Below are 19485 nucleotides of genomic sequence, written 5' to 3' on the forward strand. Positions count from 1 at the left end.
AGAGGGATAAAGTTCTCCTGCACAATGTAACAGCTTGTGAATCTGCAGCATAGATGAGATAGTGTAACACCCACAGGAACCGTTTGGGCTCATTAGCATAATTTTAACACTTGATTTTAGAGGGCAGAAGGCCATGGATAAGAAATATATGATGATTGCCACAGTCACAGTGCCTGGAGCTACGATTAAGTGCCCCTGGTTTATTTAAGGTCTGATCACCATTCACACCTATTTGATGCAACCCAAAACTGGTGAAATTCTTAAGCTGGAGGAATTTGGTACATGGGAGGAGGCATGACTAGCTTTAGTATTGCAACTGCAATTCAGACTAACGTGCAAACCCTTGGTGGATCTCCAGAATGAATTAATATTATCCCATATGCAGTTTTTGCAACTGGGACATACATGGAACACAGCGATCGAGTCCTGTGATTTAAATGTTGTGACTTCTCCTGTTATTTCATTTGTAGCTGTTCAAAGGGCAAACACTGGTAATATCTCTACTTCATATAGTCACCATCTGAATAATTATCTGAAACAATCTCTACTGGTAACCAAACTTAAATATAGGACATATTTCTAAGGACCAGTGGGACCATTAGCTTCTGTTCCCCACATTTCCATAAGTAAAGCATTGTGAGTATCCAAACTGTTTCTTCTCCATAGAGTATATTGAACACCTGTCTTTCTACATTGGATTGGCTTAAGAGCACATGCCACATGTCCAAGATGATATTTGGCACCTGCTTATCATATGCACATCTGTGTACCGGGACGTATACACTGGAGATCTTAATTAGAGAACAATGTAATGATCACTTGATTTTTTTCAGCATCAATGTGAGCTTTATTGATCAACATTTTATGGATTTTTTTTTAAGGGGCACCCCATGCCACTAGAACAGTGTTTTACAAAATTACCAAAGTATAGCAACATAAAACCTTTATTTTGCAAAAATCATGGTGATAATTAGAGAACAGCAATGACCATTGCACAGAGAAGAGACTATGACAGGACTTTGCTTTGAATGACTTAATAATAATAATAATAATTCTTTATTTATATAGCGCACACAGATTACGCAGCGCTGCACAAGCATGTCAAATTGGTCCCTGTCCCCTTTTCATTGTATGACCGGGCCACGGGACATCACTAGTGTCTAAAACGGCTCCTGTGTATTTTGGTTCAATCTTCTTCTAGTTTCTTCCACAATTCTGTGACTGTTGCTGGTTTTTTGGCCAGAGGTTTTCTAATGGGTGGCCATTTCACTGGTTAGATGTTTTCTGTTTCAAGGAACTGCTTTAACCATTTTGCTGTGTGACAGGGGGCATTTTCCTGCATGAAAATTGCTGGCTGAATGATGAACACAGGGACGGAACCTCACGTTGTTAAAGAAAGTTCTGATACACACTTGCATTCACTCTGGCATGTAGCTGTCTGAGAGGTCCTACTCCTGGTGCATAAAACATTCCCCAAACCATGACACTTCCTCCACCACCTTTCACTGACTTCTTTACACACTTTAGGTTCAGTCTTTTCCCAGTTTGTCAACGTACATAATGTTTCCCGCCAGATCCAAATATACTAAACAGACTTTGGACCACTTTTCCTCTGTCCACACAACTGCCTCTTCAGTGTAGCCTTTTGATTCTTTCTGCTAATGAGACTTTCGGTCACTGCAGAGTGGGCTTTCAGTCCCAATGCTGACATTTGACATTTAGGAAATTTTGTATTCTCAAATTTTACACTATGAGGCACATTTATCAGGGCTTCTACACCAGAAAACTATTGTAGAATCCCTGAAATAACTGCAATAGCAAATAAATGCCTTGCAAACTGGTAGGCATTGCGATTAATATCCCCTTTACACCAGCTCCATCCTAAGGGGAAGGCATTGGCTGTCATAAAGGGGGCTAGTGCAGGTTATTTCTCTTGCACAACTGTGCCCCCCTGGATCAAGTGAAAGTTTGCAGGCTATGGCATATTTCTACACCAAGTTGGACCTGGCATAGAAATATACGCTGCGTAGCCGTCCCGCCTGATACATCAGGAGGCCTAAGCCTCTCCGGTGGCTCTAGAGCGGCTGTGGTTTCATCATACGCTCGAGCTCTCCCCCTATGTTTTTATAATTCTGTCTTTGGCCTTGCATTGTTTTGCTAATGTTTTAGTAAAACTGAAAAATTCTTTAATTTAGAATACATTTGACCAAAAAATGTACGTGATATGAAAAAAAATGATAGTTCAGCGTTATCTGGTTGGCTGGTTTATCAGAAGGAACAATGTGACTTTAGATGTTGTCTTCCTGAGCTAGTGTTGTTTTCTTTTTTGCATTGCTAACAATATGTGCGTTGGTGCTCGCTGGATTACAGGGCTCTGTTTTCCTTGTTATAATTTAACTATTTAATTAGATTTAGTTATTTAACTGTTTAGGTACATATTAAACTGTTTGTAGCGGTATGTGGGGAGAAAGGGGCCTAAATTGTGTAATGTTGGCAACAAGACCAAAGGCTCTGCTGTGCTCTGGTGTTTGTGGTACAGTACTTGTATTTTACCTTTATTTGCAAGGCGGTTTTTAAGGGTATAAGAATGCTGCTTTATTGACATTTCACAATTACCAATATGCCACCGTACATGTATGTAAACAATACATTAAAGGGGTATTTCCATTTCACCAAATTAATGTTATTGTTTGCATGCTAAAAAAATTATACAATTTTCAAATATACTTTCTGTATCAAATACTTACGGTTTCCTAGATCTTTGCTTGCTTTTATTCTATACAAAGCTTCTATGTTTACTTCCACTGGACAGAAATCTGACTATGGTCACACAGGTGCACGGCTCTGATTAGTCTTATAACGATTTGTGCACCTGTGTGACCATTGTCAGATTTCTGTCCACTGGAAGTAAACATAGAAGCTTCCTATAGAATGACAGCAAGCAGAGATCTAGAAAACTATGAGGAATTGATACAGAAAGTGTATTGGAAAATTGTATAATTTCATCATGCACAAAATAACATCAATTTGCTGAAATGAGAATATCACTTTAACAGTAGCTCACTGATTATACATGATAAGAATTTCAGTTAAAGGGACTCACTAGTTTTGGCCATACAGAGCTGCATTCAGTGTTAGGTATTGGGCCTGGAGAACTATGTAAAATACATTTATATTCCAGGGATGTAGCTGTAGTTGGCGCACTAGTAAGCCAGTAGTGTCAGAACCCTCCCCCAGTACTTTAAGTCTAGCTACCATCCTGGAATAAAAGTAAAATTTTCCTTTTTTACTACTAACAATATATACATGTCTGGCTACACAGCTCTCCAATACTGCTATTAAATAGGTGGTATAACTCCTTTAAGTCTCGCAAGTGTGTCACCTTCTACCTTGTAGAGAAAAATAGCTCTGAAAAGAAGCAGGATCCAGGAGCCATCTTTCTTTCAGAATGTAGTAGAGATTTTGTAGTGAATGTAATCTCACTTGAGGTTGTAATTGTGATTTATCTTCTCTCAGCTGAGCCACATGACCCGCAATCTGACTCTTCAACCATCGCAGTGTCTGATGTGTCAGGATGTAGACAGGAAGTCATTTTTCCTCTCATCCCTATGACATTCCTGATACAAATCTAATGGGAAAAGTTAAGAAAATTAAGTCCCCCACATAAGACGCTGCCTCTTTGGAGTCAGATTTCTGGTCCTATGGCACAACTGAGGACCAGAAGAGAGAGAGAAAAAAATCCTAAATACAGCCCCAAACTAGAAGAGAACCACTGCTATAATACACCCACCTCTCATTATGGACTTTTCAAAAGAACTAAAATTGTGGAATTGTATTTTAAGTGATATTAAATGCAAACCTTCTAACACTGACGTTCATGAATAGTTGTCTGTATGACTACAACCCCCCACGGACACCTGTGCTGCTTGACTGAAGTCCACAATCTGTTGTGAGATTTATGGTTGGAGTAGCATGATCTGTGTGGGGAAAATAACTTTTAGTAATTTGTATGTCTGGAGGATATGGTTAAAGCGCCTTCCACATTCAGTATTTATGGCGACACAGTGATTCTTAACATTTTCTTAATGTTGTGAGAACAAACAGAATACAACCCTGCCGTATACTGAAACCGGTATCTAAAGGTTACACATACAATTGGCTGCACTTCAGGCGCTGTTCACACTATCTGATGATATGTAGGTAGGTAGGTGCACACCATATTCAGGAGATTCCTGTATTTTAAGATCAAAAAATGGGTTGTCCCACAGCACTTATATTTATCCAAAGAAATTCCCCAGCATTCCTACTACATGTCTCCGTAGATAGAATTTAATTTAATCATTCTGATAAGAGACAACAGATGTACAGCGGCACAGGACAATCTCTGACCGCAGCACAAACTAGTTGTCCAATGTGACATCACTACATCATTTGTAGTGACATGGGAATGGGACCAGATGTCATTGCTTTATCATCTAAACAGAAAGTGATGAGAGGCCCTTCTGTGATCTGCTATAACCCTGTTAATGTTCATGTTGACTTATAATGCCATATCTCCAGTTATATATAATAGAGAACTGATAATTCTGGTGCGATTTTAAAGCTCAGGTGATTCTAGGTGATTTAGAGGCCAAGATAGGGGTATCTAAAGTGAAGCTCCTCCTTTAGCATCTCAAAGCGATTCATCTCAGGCAAAATCTGACTCTTTGCATATGACTTTGGAGACACTTATTATGAAAATACATATGCAATTTTAAAAATTAAAAAGTTATGCTAAATATGGATAATGAAGGTGCTATTAGTTTATAGGTCAAAATGACAGGTTCCCTCTAAAAGTCTGTGGAGGATTTGGCAAGAGAAAATGCAATTTCTCACCCTACTTGGGTCTCATGTGATGGACTGGAAGTGCCAGGGATCAGTGACCACTGTGACACAGGACTGGTCATTTGTGCAGTAACCTACTCAGGCGAGCCCAGAAATCCCCTTAAAATAAATCTATTTCAAGCTCATATCTGCACAGCAAATTTCCCCAACTTGTTGTTCTTGAGGAAATTCAATACCCTCAGGTCTTGGAGGGTTTACACATTTTTTGGAAAACCCCTTAAAAGTTTCCCTTTTTGTCAGTAGAAATGATATTACAAATAGTTCCTTTTCCTGTAAGATGTTACATTAACAATCTATAAAGGAATGTATTAAATAATTATTGTAAAGCTTTAGGAAGAAACAGTTTATAAAATAAATAACTATGCAGTCCTCACAACTTGTAAATACCAAATATCACAAGGGGTACAAATGACGTAACACGGGTACAAAGTGGTGTAGAATACATTGTTGTGTCTCTGTATGACAATAGGCTGGATATAGCTGCAATGGCTTGACAGGTCTTCCCCTATTTACTTCCAGTTGTCCTTGTCTTCCACATAAAACAGCTTTTGATACTCGAGTGCCTTAGCCCTGAAACATTACACGCCATTATAGAATAAGTGGGGCCCACACATTTATGAAGGATTTTAGACAATTGTTTTTGGCCTCGATATAGGGGCGGGATCTCTAGAGATGGGGCGTGGCCAGACAGGAAATAGTCTGTGCACCAAAAAATGAGGGCCTGCCACATTGTGGAGCACCGTCTAGACAAACTAAAAGCAGGTCTAAAACTAGAACTTGACAAAATGCAGAAGTAGACTGGTGCTCACAAGCTCTATACTGTCTGAGCCAATGAATTGGGATAAGTCAGGTAACATCCTTAAAATGTAAATGATGTTTCAGTTTTTTCCCATAATTAAACAGCACAAGCAAATATAATTTAGGCAATATACATTATACATTATATTTACATTTATCAGGCTCCTTTCCTACTATTATCTCTAAGAAATACATGTATATAAATGCTTCCATCCCTATCGATGAAGACTAAAAGAAGACTATGGGGGATATTTATCGGAGCTTCTACATCACTTTTGTGGCGTAGAAGCACTGAAATAATCACATTTTCTTGACGACTACACCACCTTCACGTTATGTGGGCTGGAGGGGGGAGCAGCCGTCAGCGGGGTGGGTCGGCATGGGACGTTCCTCCTTCATGCCTGCGCACGATTTGGCAGAGTTTTGTCTGTCGGGGAAGCCTTATGAGGTCTAAGCCTCATGATGTATCTGCTGTGGCAGTAGGGGGTGAGGTGTTATCATACGCTGGCACACCCTATGGCAGTGATGGCGAATCTTTTAGAGCCTCAGTGCCCAAACTTCAACCAAAAGCCACTTATTTATTGCAAAGTGCCAGCACAGCAATGTATTTCTCTTTGTTTATTGACAACTTTCAATCTTTCAGCTTCCCAAGGACACCAACCAAGTTGAAAAGAGGAGGGCAAATTCATCTATCATTGTAGGAAGATTCTGCAGGCAGATTCTTTGAGTTCTGTCTGGTGAACTTCATTCTGGGGTGATGGTCTGGGTGCCCATAGACAGGGCTTAGTGTGCCGCCTCTGGCACCCGTGCCATAGGTTCGCCACCCCTGCCCTATGGGGTTATGAGACGGCTTGAAATAGCTTAGTCCAGTTTCTTACACTGAGAATAAATGGAAAAGCAAGACACATCCTCAATTGCTTTATTAAGTAGATACCGGAGAAACTTTTACAAGTTATTGTCCATACAATTTTAAAATAGGTTTCCCTAGTGATATCTCGTTTGTTCCTATTCTAAACTATTTTGCCTGCAAAGGGCTTGCAAATGATTACGATGTTGCCTTTACCTTTACCTCCTATGTACATAGGAGATTTCCTGAGAATCCTCCTTACAAACCGCACATTTGTCAGAATCAGCTACTGTGCACTACAAGGGGTCGACAGCCGATAGCCGCTGTTAGTAAGTGGGATGAGATAATGTACAAGCCCCAAATACACAGTGACACATTCACATTCACATGATCTATGAGCCTACCAATATCATTTTGGTATTTCGGTAGTAATGTGAATGCCTCCTTCCCGGTCAAGTGAAAGCTCCTTTCATGTTGACAATGAATATACATTTTGAACTAGATCTTTCCTCTGAAAGAGACAGCTAAAGAATCTGTTGTAGAGCAGAATGCACTTTACCACTAAATTTATTCTTGTGGTGTTGAGATACTTTGTTACCATAGCAAATGTCATTTTTGATTTTTGAACATGATCCAACATGTGTCCCCTCCTTGACAATTTGTTCTGCCTCATACACGAGTGGAAAGCGAGTTCTCTACTGTTTGCTTCTCCATCCTCACTCCTACTAGCCCATGCATATAGCATAGTAGCAGCCTGAGCATGTAAAACCAAGATATCCCACCCAAAACTGAATCCTTGTAGAATCAATAGTCCAAGTACGTACCACTGACAGTACAATGACTTCATAAGTTTTTGGGTGGAGCACGTTACTCATACTGAATAGAGTATTCCTCATAATAGCACCAGATTACTCAGTTAACAGGCTCCTTGCCCTTTGAACTTCCCCCACTTTCTTGTACAGTTCACAAGAGTTCCTGGAAAAACATCCAATAATATTTCTGATAAAATGTCTGATTTTAGGTGGGTTAAGTGCTTTCTGCTTCTTGTGCCAAGTCCTGACCTTTTTTAATTTCTTAAAATTCTGAAACCTGGGCAAAACCGTCCAGGCAGAGCCGGCAGCTGTGTTTCCTTGCTTTTGGCTAACAGGATCAGGACCAGATGTTTTGTGACATGCTTTGTGATGTGGTGAACTGTCCAGTGTCGCAAGGGAATCCAAGAGTTTCTGCTATTTAACTGCTTAAGCTCCTTACGGGCACGGCAGATGCTTCTCTACTGAAGTGTGACTACAGAAGTGTGACTGAGCCCCTTGCTGTGGATTGTCATTATCTGAACATAAAAATATAGGAACGCGCACAATGTCTGCCTATACAATATATAATACACTTATCACTAACACACTGGGCACATGCCACACATACTATGCAAACTGTGGGGCATGCCACACACTACTGTACTACTATGGACACATGTCACACACTATATGGCATGCCACGCGATGTAGTAATACTCTGGAAACATGTCATACATACTATATGACATCTCACACACTACAGTAATACTCTGGACATATGCCATACATACTATAGGACATCTTGCACACTGTAGTAATACTCTGGAAATATGCCATACATACCATAGGACAGTGATGGCGAACCTTTTAGCGGCCGAGTGCCCAAACTGCAACCCAAACCCCCCTTATTTATTGCGAGGTGCCAACCAAAAATTAAAGCAGTAACTTATTGCTCCCTGTTCCTCAACAACGTTCGATCATATTGGCCTCCTGAGGACAAGATGGAAAATTTGCATCATTTGATTCTTTGAGTCCTGTCTGGTGTGCTGGGTTGATGGCCGAGTGCCCACAAAAAGGGCTCTGAGTGCCGCCTCTGGCACCCGTGCCATAGGTTCACCACCACTGCCATAGGACATCCCACACACTGCATTAAGATTGCCTACAATATTGGCATGTTTATACAGCAGCATCATATTCTGTAGCGCTTTACTAATCATAATGTCTATTAAATATTTACTTAACCCCTTCCCGACATTTGACATAATAATACTGCATGGCGGGAGGTGCGTTCCCGCAATTTGCAGTATTATTACGTCATGCTTCTGGTACCGGCTCCTAAACGGAGCCGGTACCAGAAACATGGGGTGCCAGCTGTATGTTACAGCTGGCACCCGTCTCTAGTACCCGCGATCGGAGTTTCCTCCGATCGCGGGCATTAACCCCTTTCACGCCGCGGTCTTGTGTGATCGCGGCGTGCAAGGGTCCCATGCGCCAAATCGGACCCCCCTGTGGGGTTTACCGGGGGGGGGTCCGATCCCCCACTGTCATCCCCGGGGTCTGCCAGTGCCCCGGGGATACGCAGCTTCTTCCGGGAGCTGGGTCCTGCCTCCTGGCAGGACCCGTCTGTGACACACTGAGCATGCGCAGCATGCTTAGTGTGTCACATAATACAGTGTAATACATCTGTATTACACTGTATTATATGAAGAAGAGCTTGAACAAGCGATCAGAGGATCGCTTTTTCAAGCCAACCTGTTAAAGTAAAAAAAAAAATGTTAAAAACACTTCATATATACATTTATTAATAAAAAGAATTAATTAAATAAAGTTAAAGTCCCCTAAACACAAACATTCCCTATACATATCTAATAAAGTAATAAAGCACAAAATCAGTAGAAAAACCCCACATATTTGGTATCGCCGCGTCCGTAACAATCTGTACAATAACTTAGTAACATTACTTGACCCGCTCGGTGAACGCCGTAAAAACAAAACACGAAAAACTCGCCAAAAATGTCCATTTTTCATAGAATCTCTTCACAAAAATGTTCTAAAAAGTGATCAAAAAAGTTATGTACGCCAAAATGGTATCACTGAAAAGAACAACTCAACACGCAAAAAATAAGCCCTAAACCAGCTCTGTCAACCGAAAAATATTAGCGTTATATCTCCGTAAAGATGGCGATGCAAAAACAAATGAGATTTCCTCTATATTAGTTTTTTTCCAGTAAAATTGTAAAAATAAATGAAAAACTATATAAATGAGGTATCACCGTAATCGTAGTGATCTGTAGAAGAAAGATATTATAGTATTTTTATTGTACGGTGTAAAACCCCCAAAAAATACAAAAAGAAAGGAAACCAAAATTGACAATTTTCTTTTCACCCATACATTCAAGAGTTAATAAAATCTCATCAATAAGCTAATGACCCATTAAAATGAAGTATTTGTAAAGTGCATCTCATGTCGCAAAAAATAAGCCCTTATATGTCCGAATTGCTAAAAAAATAAAGATTGTATAGCCAATAAAATGTGACAATGCATAATCTACTCTGAATGGTGTAGCTTCCCCTCCATGCCCTGGCGTGCGCCCGTACAGCAGGTTACCACCACATATGGGGTATTGCTATATGCGGGAGGGATTGGGTATCAAATTTTGTGGCGTGTTTTGGTATTTTATCCACTGAGAATTTGTAAATTTTTTGAAAAACACATAAATTTAGCCCAAAAAAATGTACTTTCAAAATTGTATCCGATTTTGTTTTAACCCCTGTAAAACAATTAAAGGGTTAACAAACTTCATAAAAGTTGTTTTACATATGTTGAGGGGTGTAATTTCTATAATGGGGTAATTTATGGGGTTTTACTTTTATTTAGGCCTTTCAAGTGACTTGAAACCTGAGCAGGTCTCTCAATAGCAGGATTTGGGGTTTTTTATGAAAATGTGAAAAATTGCACCTAACGTTCAAAGGCCCATAACATCCTACAAATATAAGAGTATGTATAAAAAACCAGGTCCACATAAAGTAGACATTTGGTGAATGTTAGTTATTACGTTTTTTTGCTGTTATGACTATGTGTGGAAAAAGTAGAACATTTTGAAGTTCGAAAATCGAGAATTTTTCCAAATTTTCACCAAATATCTGATTTTCTCATAAATAAATGCAAAGCATACCACCAAAATTTTTCAACTAACATGAAGTACGATGTGTCACGAGAAAACAATTTTAAAATCACTTGGATATGTTAAAGCGTTTCAAAGTTATAACCACTTATAGTGACACAGGGCAGATTTGAAAAATTGGGCCGTGTCAGGAAGGTGAAAAGTGGCTTCAGCGTTAAGGGGTTAAACATGTTGGGTTAGAAGCCCTTTAAAGGGGACCTGTCACCCTACTAAAGTAAGCAGCTCCTAGCGCTATCCTGTTATTAGCAGTTAAACTGTTAGCTTTATCCGTACCCTCAGGACGCTGGACCAAGCTCACGCCGGTCTGAGGCGCTTCCCTCTCCTTTGCTTCTTCCCCAGACCACCCCTCCCAGGCCATAGCCTGTAACCTCGGTCCGGCGTTCTGAGGGTATGGCAGTGCAGTGTTTGCTAGCTGTATCTGAAGGTTCTTGCTTACTTTAGTAAGCAGCTCCTAGAGCGCTTTTTAGGGTGACAGGTCCTCTTTAAAGCTATAAAGTGTGGAATGGATATCAAAATAATTTGCTTGGCAGGCAGAATAGGCATTAATTAAAACAAAGAAAAAATTTATTTTACTAAAACTAGAAATAATTATAAATAAAAAGAAAAAACTAGATAACCCTAAATTTGCTCTGCTCCTCTTTGAAGCAACTACCTTGGAGTGCACAAATGCATGCAATTCCCTAATAATACTGTCACTCCCTGAACGGAGATGGCATGGTGCGTGGGTGACCCGGGAGTCTCGCAATGTTAGATATGTCACACTGCTTCATGTGACACAGTCTCCACAGACGCCAGCTCTTTGAATGTCCTGGAGAGCAGCACACATCTTTGTCATACCTCTCCACACAATGTTGTTGTGACCATAGAGGTCAATGTCTAGGACAGAATCTAAAATCCTATCTAATAACAGTCTTTGAAGACTACACATTTCTCTAGCAGCAAGTAAAGCACATGACATAAGCACCACATGCAGCTACTATGTCAACCACAAGCTTCCACAATGTGTTTTCCTTTCACATGGTTGGGTTTGTGTGGTCTTCTTGCATATGCAACATGATTTTGTGTCCTTGTTATCATAGGTTACATCATTTAGCTGTCATCTTTAACGGCATTCATCTTTTCAGTGCCGATTATAACAGATTGGGGAACATGTATCATTGTACTTCTGCTGCCTCTTTTCAAAGTTGTCTGCAGTTGGCACTTTTTTTTGGTGTATTTTAAAACATGTATGGAAGTAAATATGGGTCTGTTGTACTTTGATTTCGCCTACAACTTGGAGTGTAAGCCAAGTTTTTCAGAACAATTTTTTTTATGGGGCACTCTGCTGGGCATTACACTATGGGGGCACTCTGCTCTGGACATTACACTAAGGGGGGCCACTCTGCTGTAGACATTACACTAAGGGGGGCCACTCTGCTGTAGACATTACATCCAATACATTTTCCCATTTTTTTGTGGTAAAATTAGGTACCTCGACTTATACTTGATTATATTTGGTAGTCTCAGAAATAGGGGGTGAAGTTGGTGCAAGTCAAGGAAAGCATCTGTCTTGTAAAGATACATAGGAACATTGCTAAATACACACATACTGGCAAACTTCTTAACACCCTGGCATAGGTGCAGAAAAAAATGCACCAATATTCCCAAAAAGGTTGTGTTTCAGGCAATTAAGGTAAAACTGTAAAAATATTTCTTTTTTTTCCATGGAGTAATTCTGTGGATTACCTTGCTCCTCAACTATTTTCCCCCGATGATAAGAAACTAAATATTAATTTGCATCATACTTTAGTACCATAAAGATCAAAGGTTTATGCCTGGTTTACTGCCATATAGGGAAGCACTGGAAACACAGATCAATTCGCACCCTGTCCATATGTATGGTTACTATATTCTGGAGAAATCTGAGTCCGGTCTGCAATCCAAAAGTAATGAGTCAGCAACAACACACTAAAGTGTTAGTCACAGAAGTAACACAGAAACACTTGGCACAATCCAAAAGATTCAAGGCATTCACAGCCAATACCGGACAGTAGCAAAATCCGCGGCACAGTCCAAGACAAAGAGCTATCGTGTAACAACACTTGGTGGTGGTGCTCTGCCAAAAGTATATAGTCCTGATAATCTTCAAGCATAAGAAAAAACGTGCGGCACTCACCAAACTGTGGATGAATCCTTTATTTCGGGTGCATGGTACAGGGGAGGTGCGGGACCTGGCGACGGGCCGCTTCGCGCTTCCTAGCGCATTTTCAAGCCGTTGCTTGGTCAGAGTTATATTATATTCCCTGTAGGGGGATATAATATGGGTGGTTGGGGTGGCAGTATGTGGCACAACGCTTCTACAAGGCAATGGACACCCAAACGACCCACCAAGTTTGATACTGCTGTGAAGAGACAATAGAAGGAGGAACCTCTAGCCCTGAAATCCTCATTTATGTGTGGTGGCTGTCAACACGCATATATGATGGTCATCCAAAAGAGCTAAACTGCAGAACTGAAAGTGGACAGATCCAGGGAGCTTAGTTTTGGTATTGTATGTAGGTAGTAAATCAAGCCATTAGAAAAATTAGACACACGAGGGGCCCGATTTTCATACAGCCCAGGGCCCATGGCAGTCTTAACTATGCTGCAGTATCAAGCACAGGCACTTTACATTATATGATGCTGTTGACCACTTATCCAAAGAATATGGTCTCCTGATGATGACCTTCCCTAACCATAGTATAATTGTCAGTTCCCAGATAACTTTGTCAAGCAAATTCCCAAAAATTATTATATTCTCAGTCATGAATCACTTTAAAGAAATCCACCATCAAAGTCAAGGATGATAAACCAGAGACACTTACTCATAGATCCAGGCACCGTGGTGATCTTCTTATATTTATTATCCATGGCCTCCTCCCTTCTAAAATAAACATGTACTGTTATGCTAATGAGCCTGAAGGGCTACAGGTATGTTACAGCAGCCCTCTGTGATCTAGCTTCACAGGCTGTTACACTGCGGTAGCACTTCTTTGTCTCTCCCTCCCCCTGCACTTGTAATCACGGTAGCAGGGAGCACACAGTGTGAGGGCAAAGTCCTCCTTCAGAATGTAACAGCCTGTGAATCTATGGAACAAAAAAACAGCGGACCGGCACAAACTCTCAGGTTGAAATCACGTGAAGAAATCCATTTTTATTGACTTCTTAAGGAATATATCATCATAATCGACAGACAAATGACTGGCGTGTTTCGACTGTCTTATTCATGGTCTGAATCTGCCTGTGAATCTACAGCATGAGGGGCTATGATAACACGTCCATTGCCTTTCCGGCTCATTAATCTAATTTTAAAAGTTGATTTTAGAAGGAAGGAGGCAATGTCTAACAAATATAAGAAGATTACCACAGTTTCTGTGCCTGGATCTACCATTAGGAGCCCCTGCTATACTTGATTTTGATGGATTTCCTTTAAGGTATGCTGTTATTGTTCCCTCATTGCCCCTATTGTTACACATTTATTGATGAAAAGTGCTTTGTAAAGTCAAAAAACTCAACACCTGCAGCATTTTCTCCTAACGTCCCCTGACTAGTAAACATAAACACTTGTTTGATGTGTAAAGCGATGCCAGACAAAAAGTGATGGCATTGCAGAGACATTTGTGGGAAGTGTAGAGTAAATATAGTTCATGGGATGGTGATGCCCTGACATAATGTTGTCCTAAGCTTCCCATGTACTGTTATAGTTCATATCCAAGACGGAGGAATCCATAGCAGTTATTCTGTTACTAGTATTTCACATCAGGCTGTTATGCCGGCTTTTTCCACAGTTTTATCTCTTGTATATTGACATGTCACTGTTCTATCCAGTTATATCCAGAACAAAATGAAGAATGGGAAAAATATGTCACCTAAATTTATTCTGCATGCACAAAGGTGTGCACAGTTTTATTAATACACGTGGACAGGGAAGTCTGGAAAGCTATGAATTTATTTGCAACCAATTGTTTCATTGGTTCAATTCATCTAAGAATAACGAAATATTTTTGGAAATAGTTTTGTAAATGTAACCTTTGTATTAGCTATTCTTTAGCAGACCTAACTGTATCCATGTTTATAGGCTACAAACAAGCCACATTAGTTTGATCTTTAGTCATATTCTCTACTATTTCTACTCTACTTATTCTCTACTATTAATCCTGCGTGTATTGTGGACATATAAACTTTGGCAACTTTTTTACCACCATCCCAATTTTGGAAAGTGGCAAAAAATCTGAGCAGGGTTTGACTGAAAAAGGTGATGTCCATTAGTCCAACAGATTTATTGTTATTTGCAACGTGATGTAAAATATAGTTCAGGTCTGTGCTTATTTCAGATAGCGAAAGATGGACATTTTTTAAGAGACGTGCACCTCTAATATTCAGGAGACATTTGACATACTGGGGCACATTTACTTTTACCCGGTCCTGTCGCGATCCTCGCTGTGCATTGTCCGATGATCGTCGACTCCGACGCGATTCACTAAGATCGTGCGCCTGCTTTCCTGCATGTGTCGCTTTCCTGCTCAGGTCCGACAGAGTTCACCTTCTTCTTCCTGGGGCATGTAAGTGTTTGTCTTGCGACACAATGTAAATTTTAAATCCTGCGCTCAGTCCGAATCTGTCGGATCGTCCGACGGCTCGCCCCCCAGATTCCTGGAGAGGGGGAGGGATGAGCGCTGCTCTCCCCTCTGCATAGCGGGGCATTGTACCCAGTCGTACTTACAAGGAAAGATAGAGCTTGCTCTATCTTTTTCCCAGTGATGGTACGGTACAGTAACAATGTGTGCTCACCGTACCGCAGCTGGGTGCTCCAGAGAGTCTGTGTGAAAGGCCTTCGAGAGAGGGACAAACTGAATGTTTGATAATGTCATGACCGTGTGTTTAGCCTTCTGCGTTGGAGAAGTCTGATCATATGGTCATGGCATCTTCAAACATAGCCCACTAGGATCCAGCATCTACCTGGGGAGGATTTCTTGGGTTTTGCACACAATGGGGTTTATATACTAAGGGTCCGCGGACGCACCTTCATCGGACTTTCCAATGTTTCCGGGTTTTGCATGACTGTGACAGCTATTTAATAGGGGATTGTGTTGCACGTGATCGGATTGTGGTGCAGCTGCCCCGGCTTTCATGCGACAGAAATTGGGAGGCATTCGGTCTGAGTGCAGGATTTAACTTTCAAATTGTGTCACAAGATCAAGCACTTACTTGCACCAGGAAGAAGAAGGTGAACTCCTGCGGACCTGAGCGGTGAAATGACACATGCAGGATATCGGGCGCACAATCTTAGTGAATCGGACAACGCATTTTCTGTGAACTCCTCCGGATGGGTAAGTAAATGTGCTTCAATATGTTTACTGTACATTGTTGGAATGTGTATAGTTAAATTTTTAAATCTGAGGTTTACTTTAACTGCAGGCTGACTACACAGGATTACTTTGTTGTCTGTTACTGTGACAACACATAGATCTTTCAGGGCAATCTTAACATTGTTTAATTTATTATATTTGTTATATTCAACCGAGTTAATATACACATTACTGGCATATCATATAATTGTCCCTACCATCTATACTCCTAACATTAATTTTCCACTCCTACTACAGTACTGTAAAGGATGGCTATTTTGTTTTATAGTCACTACATTATGCTCTACATTTCTCAAAAAGTTAAAAAACAACAGCACAGCCCCAGGATACCCCAATAGCTGTACAAACCTCGGCTTGACATGTGTAATTGGTACAATTTTGGCTCGTAAAATGAGATTTGTGTTGTGGCAGCCCACCTTATCTGCTCTACTAAACATATAACATGGGTAGATTTACAGGCCTTATAATCCAATCTGATTTATTTGACAATAAGATGATGATTAGTTGTGTTTTAGCTTTCTAGGTAGAGTGTGAACAAGTCAATATACAAGGGTGAATACAGGAGAATATATGTGGAAACCCATCAGATCCATTATGGAAGTTATACCTAATAAAGTGCAATACCAACCCTTGGATATACAAATCATCTCCAGAGCTTGTTTTGTCATTTTTTAGACTCTTGTTTGTACAGTGTTGCCTTGACCCCATCCCCCTCATTTCCACCCCCACTTCCAGTATATATTTTCCTGCCATTGGCTCTCATCTCTTCCTTTCTCTGCTATTATACCCCATGGGATCCCCCTGATCCGGTCCCCCCTCCTGCTCGTACAAGGGCTTGGTTTGCTCGTGGTTCTGGTTTATAGCTTTCTTATTAAAATATGTCCTTGTCATTCTATTATATCCGGCTGTGACTTAGGTGATAAAGTCGTATAATGTATCCGTTAAAGTGGTTTTGTAAGGAGAATGTGAGGAGGTGTTAAGGAGGGAATAGTGACAGTGTAAGGATGTGAGCGATGTATGTGTGTAAATCACCTACCCCTGAAACATTCATTGGGAGAGCTCAACACTTAACAATTCTTGTGTGGCAACAAGAACAACCAGTTTGGAGGAAGATTAAGCAGCAGATTTCAGGTCATGTACCAGCTTGTATACAATGTGTCCATTGTGAGACATGAAGGTGGATGCCATGCAGGAGTCATCTTCTCAATAGTATTATAGGATGGGATGGATTGTAAAGAGGTTCCTGTCAAATGATCTATTGTTTCCTCGTGCAATTGCTTTAAGTAAAACAATTCTTCTTGCTGTCTGCTGGAATGAGATCGATCATGTTCTCTCCTGCTACAGGTGTACTTCTAATTCCTCTCCAGGAAATACACACGTCTTTGTGTCTGAGGATAACAAGTCTTTAACAGTTTCTATGGTGTCATATGAAGAATGACATACACCGGACATCTACAGTACATTGTAAAATAATATACGGTACATACATATTAGGTGCATTTCACATTACCGATCCATACCTCCCTCTAAAAAGTAAAAAATAAATGTAAATTAAAAAATCTAAAAAAAAAAATAATCTAAAAATCTCATTGACATCAATGTAAATTTTATGTCCTCCGTTATGTTCCTTTTAGGCAGGAATCCGTTATCCATGCGTTATTTGGACGTAAAAAATGAAGCAGGCTTCAGTAGTTTTCCTCAGTTTGAAAAGCATGCATGGATAATGGATCCTGCCTGACATTAAATTTGCATTGATGTCAATCGGATTTTTAATTGATATGTTCAATTCCGTTAAACCTCCATTCTATAGCCTTACATACGTTTATGTAACACATCTACACTCATATGTGTTGTAAGAATAACTCGATAAGGATAATCTTTTTATTTATACTCCTTTTAAATATTGTCAATATTGTTCTTTTTTTTAATAATCATAATAATCTTTATTCAATATCAGGGGGTATATACAGACACTATGGGGCAGATTTACATACCCGGTCCATTCATTTATTAAGGTAGTTCCTCCGCCGTCCACCAGGTGGCGCTGCTGCGCTTAACAGCATCGGAACGCACTGGAGTTCACCGAGCCGGGCTGAGTGAAGGTAAGTGCAAGCTCCGCGACAGATTTTTTTTTAAAATGCGGCGGTTTTTCCGAATCCGTCGGGTTTTCGTTCGGCCACGCCCCCCAATTTCCGTCGCGTGCATGCCAGACATTACAGAATAGTCTTCAGTTCAGGTGATAGTAGGACTTCTGGGAGAGACAGTGCCAATGCTGCTTTTGTCACACACAGTAATTGACAGCTTTTTCTATTTGTGTATATAGTATATTGTATATAGACCCACAGGACTGGACTCTCACTGTATCTCCTAGGAATCCTGTAAGGATATAGAATAAATAAAAGAGCAAGTCTTTATTGGTTATTTAAAGAATTAGACATTTTTTGTGTCCTTGCAAGGTAATCATATTACAAACAATTAAAAATGTTCATAGACAACCAAAAACAAGGGGAATTTGGTAATGTATCTCAACCTCTATCATAGTGCACTGCACAATATGATGCAAAATGTAAAATATGACTTCAACTCACAAAACTCAACTTATATATTGAGAACAACAATGACAAAAGTACCTATAGGACAAAATATATAAATACAATTGTAGATAAAATATAAATGCTGGTTATAGCTATAGTTGCAAAAAAGATGTCTAAATAAAGATGTCCCAGTAGGGCATAAGTTTGCCACTAAACATAGTACACATCAAGGTGGCTGGGATGAAGTAACTAAAGATAGCAAAGGATAAGATTCTCACTCAAAGTATAGAACATATATAGTATGGTCAAGCATAATGCTGTTGTTGGAAGACCAAGTTTAGAGCGTTCCTATGCAGCAGCCCTGGAGATTTGTACAACCATAAGAATAATAATTCTTTATTTATATAGCGCCTACAGATTACACAGAGCTTGCCAAATCAGTCCCTGTCCCCATGGAGCTCACAATCTAAACAACCCAGCAGTATGTTTTGGAGTGTGGGAGGAAACTGGAGGACCCCCATGCAAAAACGGAGAGAACATACAAACTCTTTGCAGATGTTGACCTGGATGGGACTTGAACCCAGGACTCCAGCACTGCAAGGCAGAAGTGCTACCCACTCAGCCACCGTGGTAGCAGCAGGACTGTGAAAAATGTATCTGGATTGTAGCTGGACTTGGCATAGTGGGAGAGGCCCCTCACACTTCTCTTTTGTTCGATCGCTTCATACAGTCCTCTTTTCAGTTCCTCCCAGTGCTGTATGCAGTAGAGACGTTTCACATATAAGTGCACCAAGTCCAGCTACAATCCTGGAATATAAATGCATTTTTACAGTCTTGCTCCTATCCACAATACACGTGAGGGTATGATTACAGTAATCTCCTGCTGGTAGATCCCTTTTTGATGATGTCTTTTTTAAAAGGTGAGTTAGCAAGGACAGAAGAAAAGAATAATTCGCCATTGTAATTACACCACAAAAAGATTGGTAATCTTACACAAGACTTTCAGATCTTATAGGGTAACTCAGCTAAATGCATTGCAGAATATTGTTATCAATTATA

The 19485-nt window shown here is 40.2% G+C and overlaps 1 protein-coding gene across 2 annotated transcripts in view; it reads left to right on the forward strand.

The window, feature by feature from the left end:
• Window positions 1-19485, forward strand: part of RHBDF1 (rhomboid 5 homolog 1) — a 90907-nt gene that overhangs the window by 17854 nt on the left and 53568 nt on the right. The gene's annotated exons all lie outside the window — the stretch shown is intronic.

This window comes from Engystomops pustulosus, chromosome 8, assembly GCF_040894005.1.
Source record: "Engystomops pustulosus chromosome 8, aEngPut4.maternal, whole genome shotgun sequence".
Taxonomy (NCBI): Eukaryota; Metazoa; Chordata; class Amphibia; order Anura; family Leptodactylidae; genus Engystomops; species Engystomops pustulosus.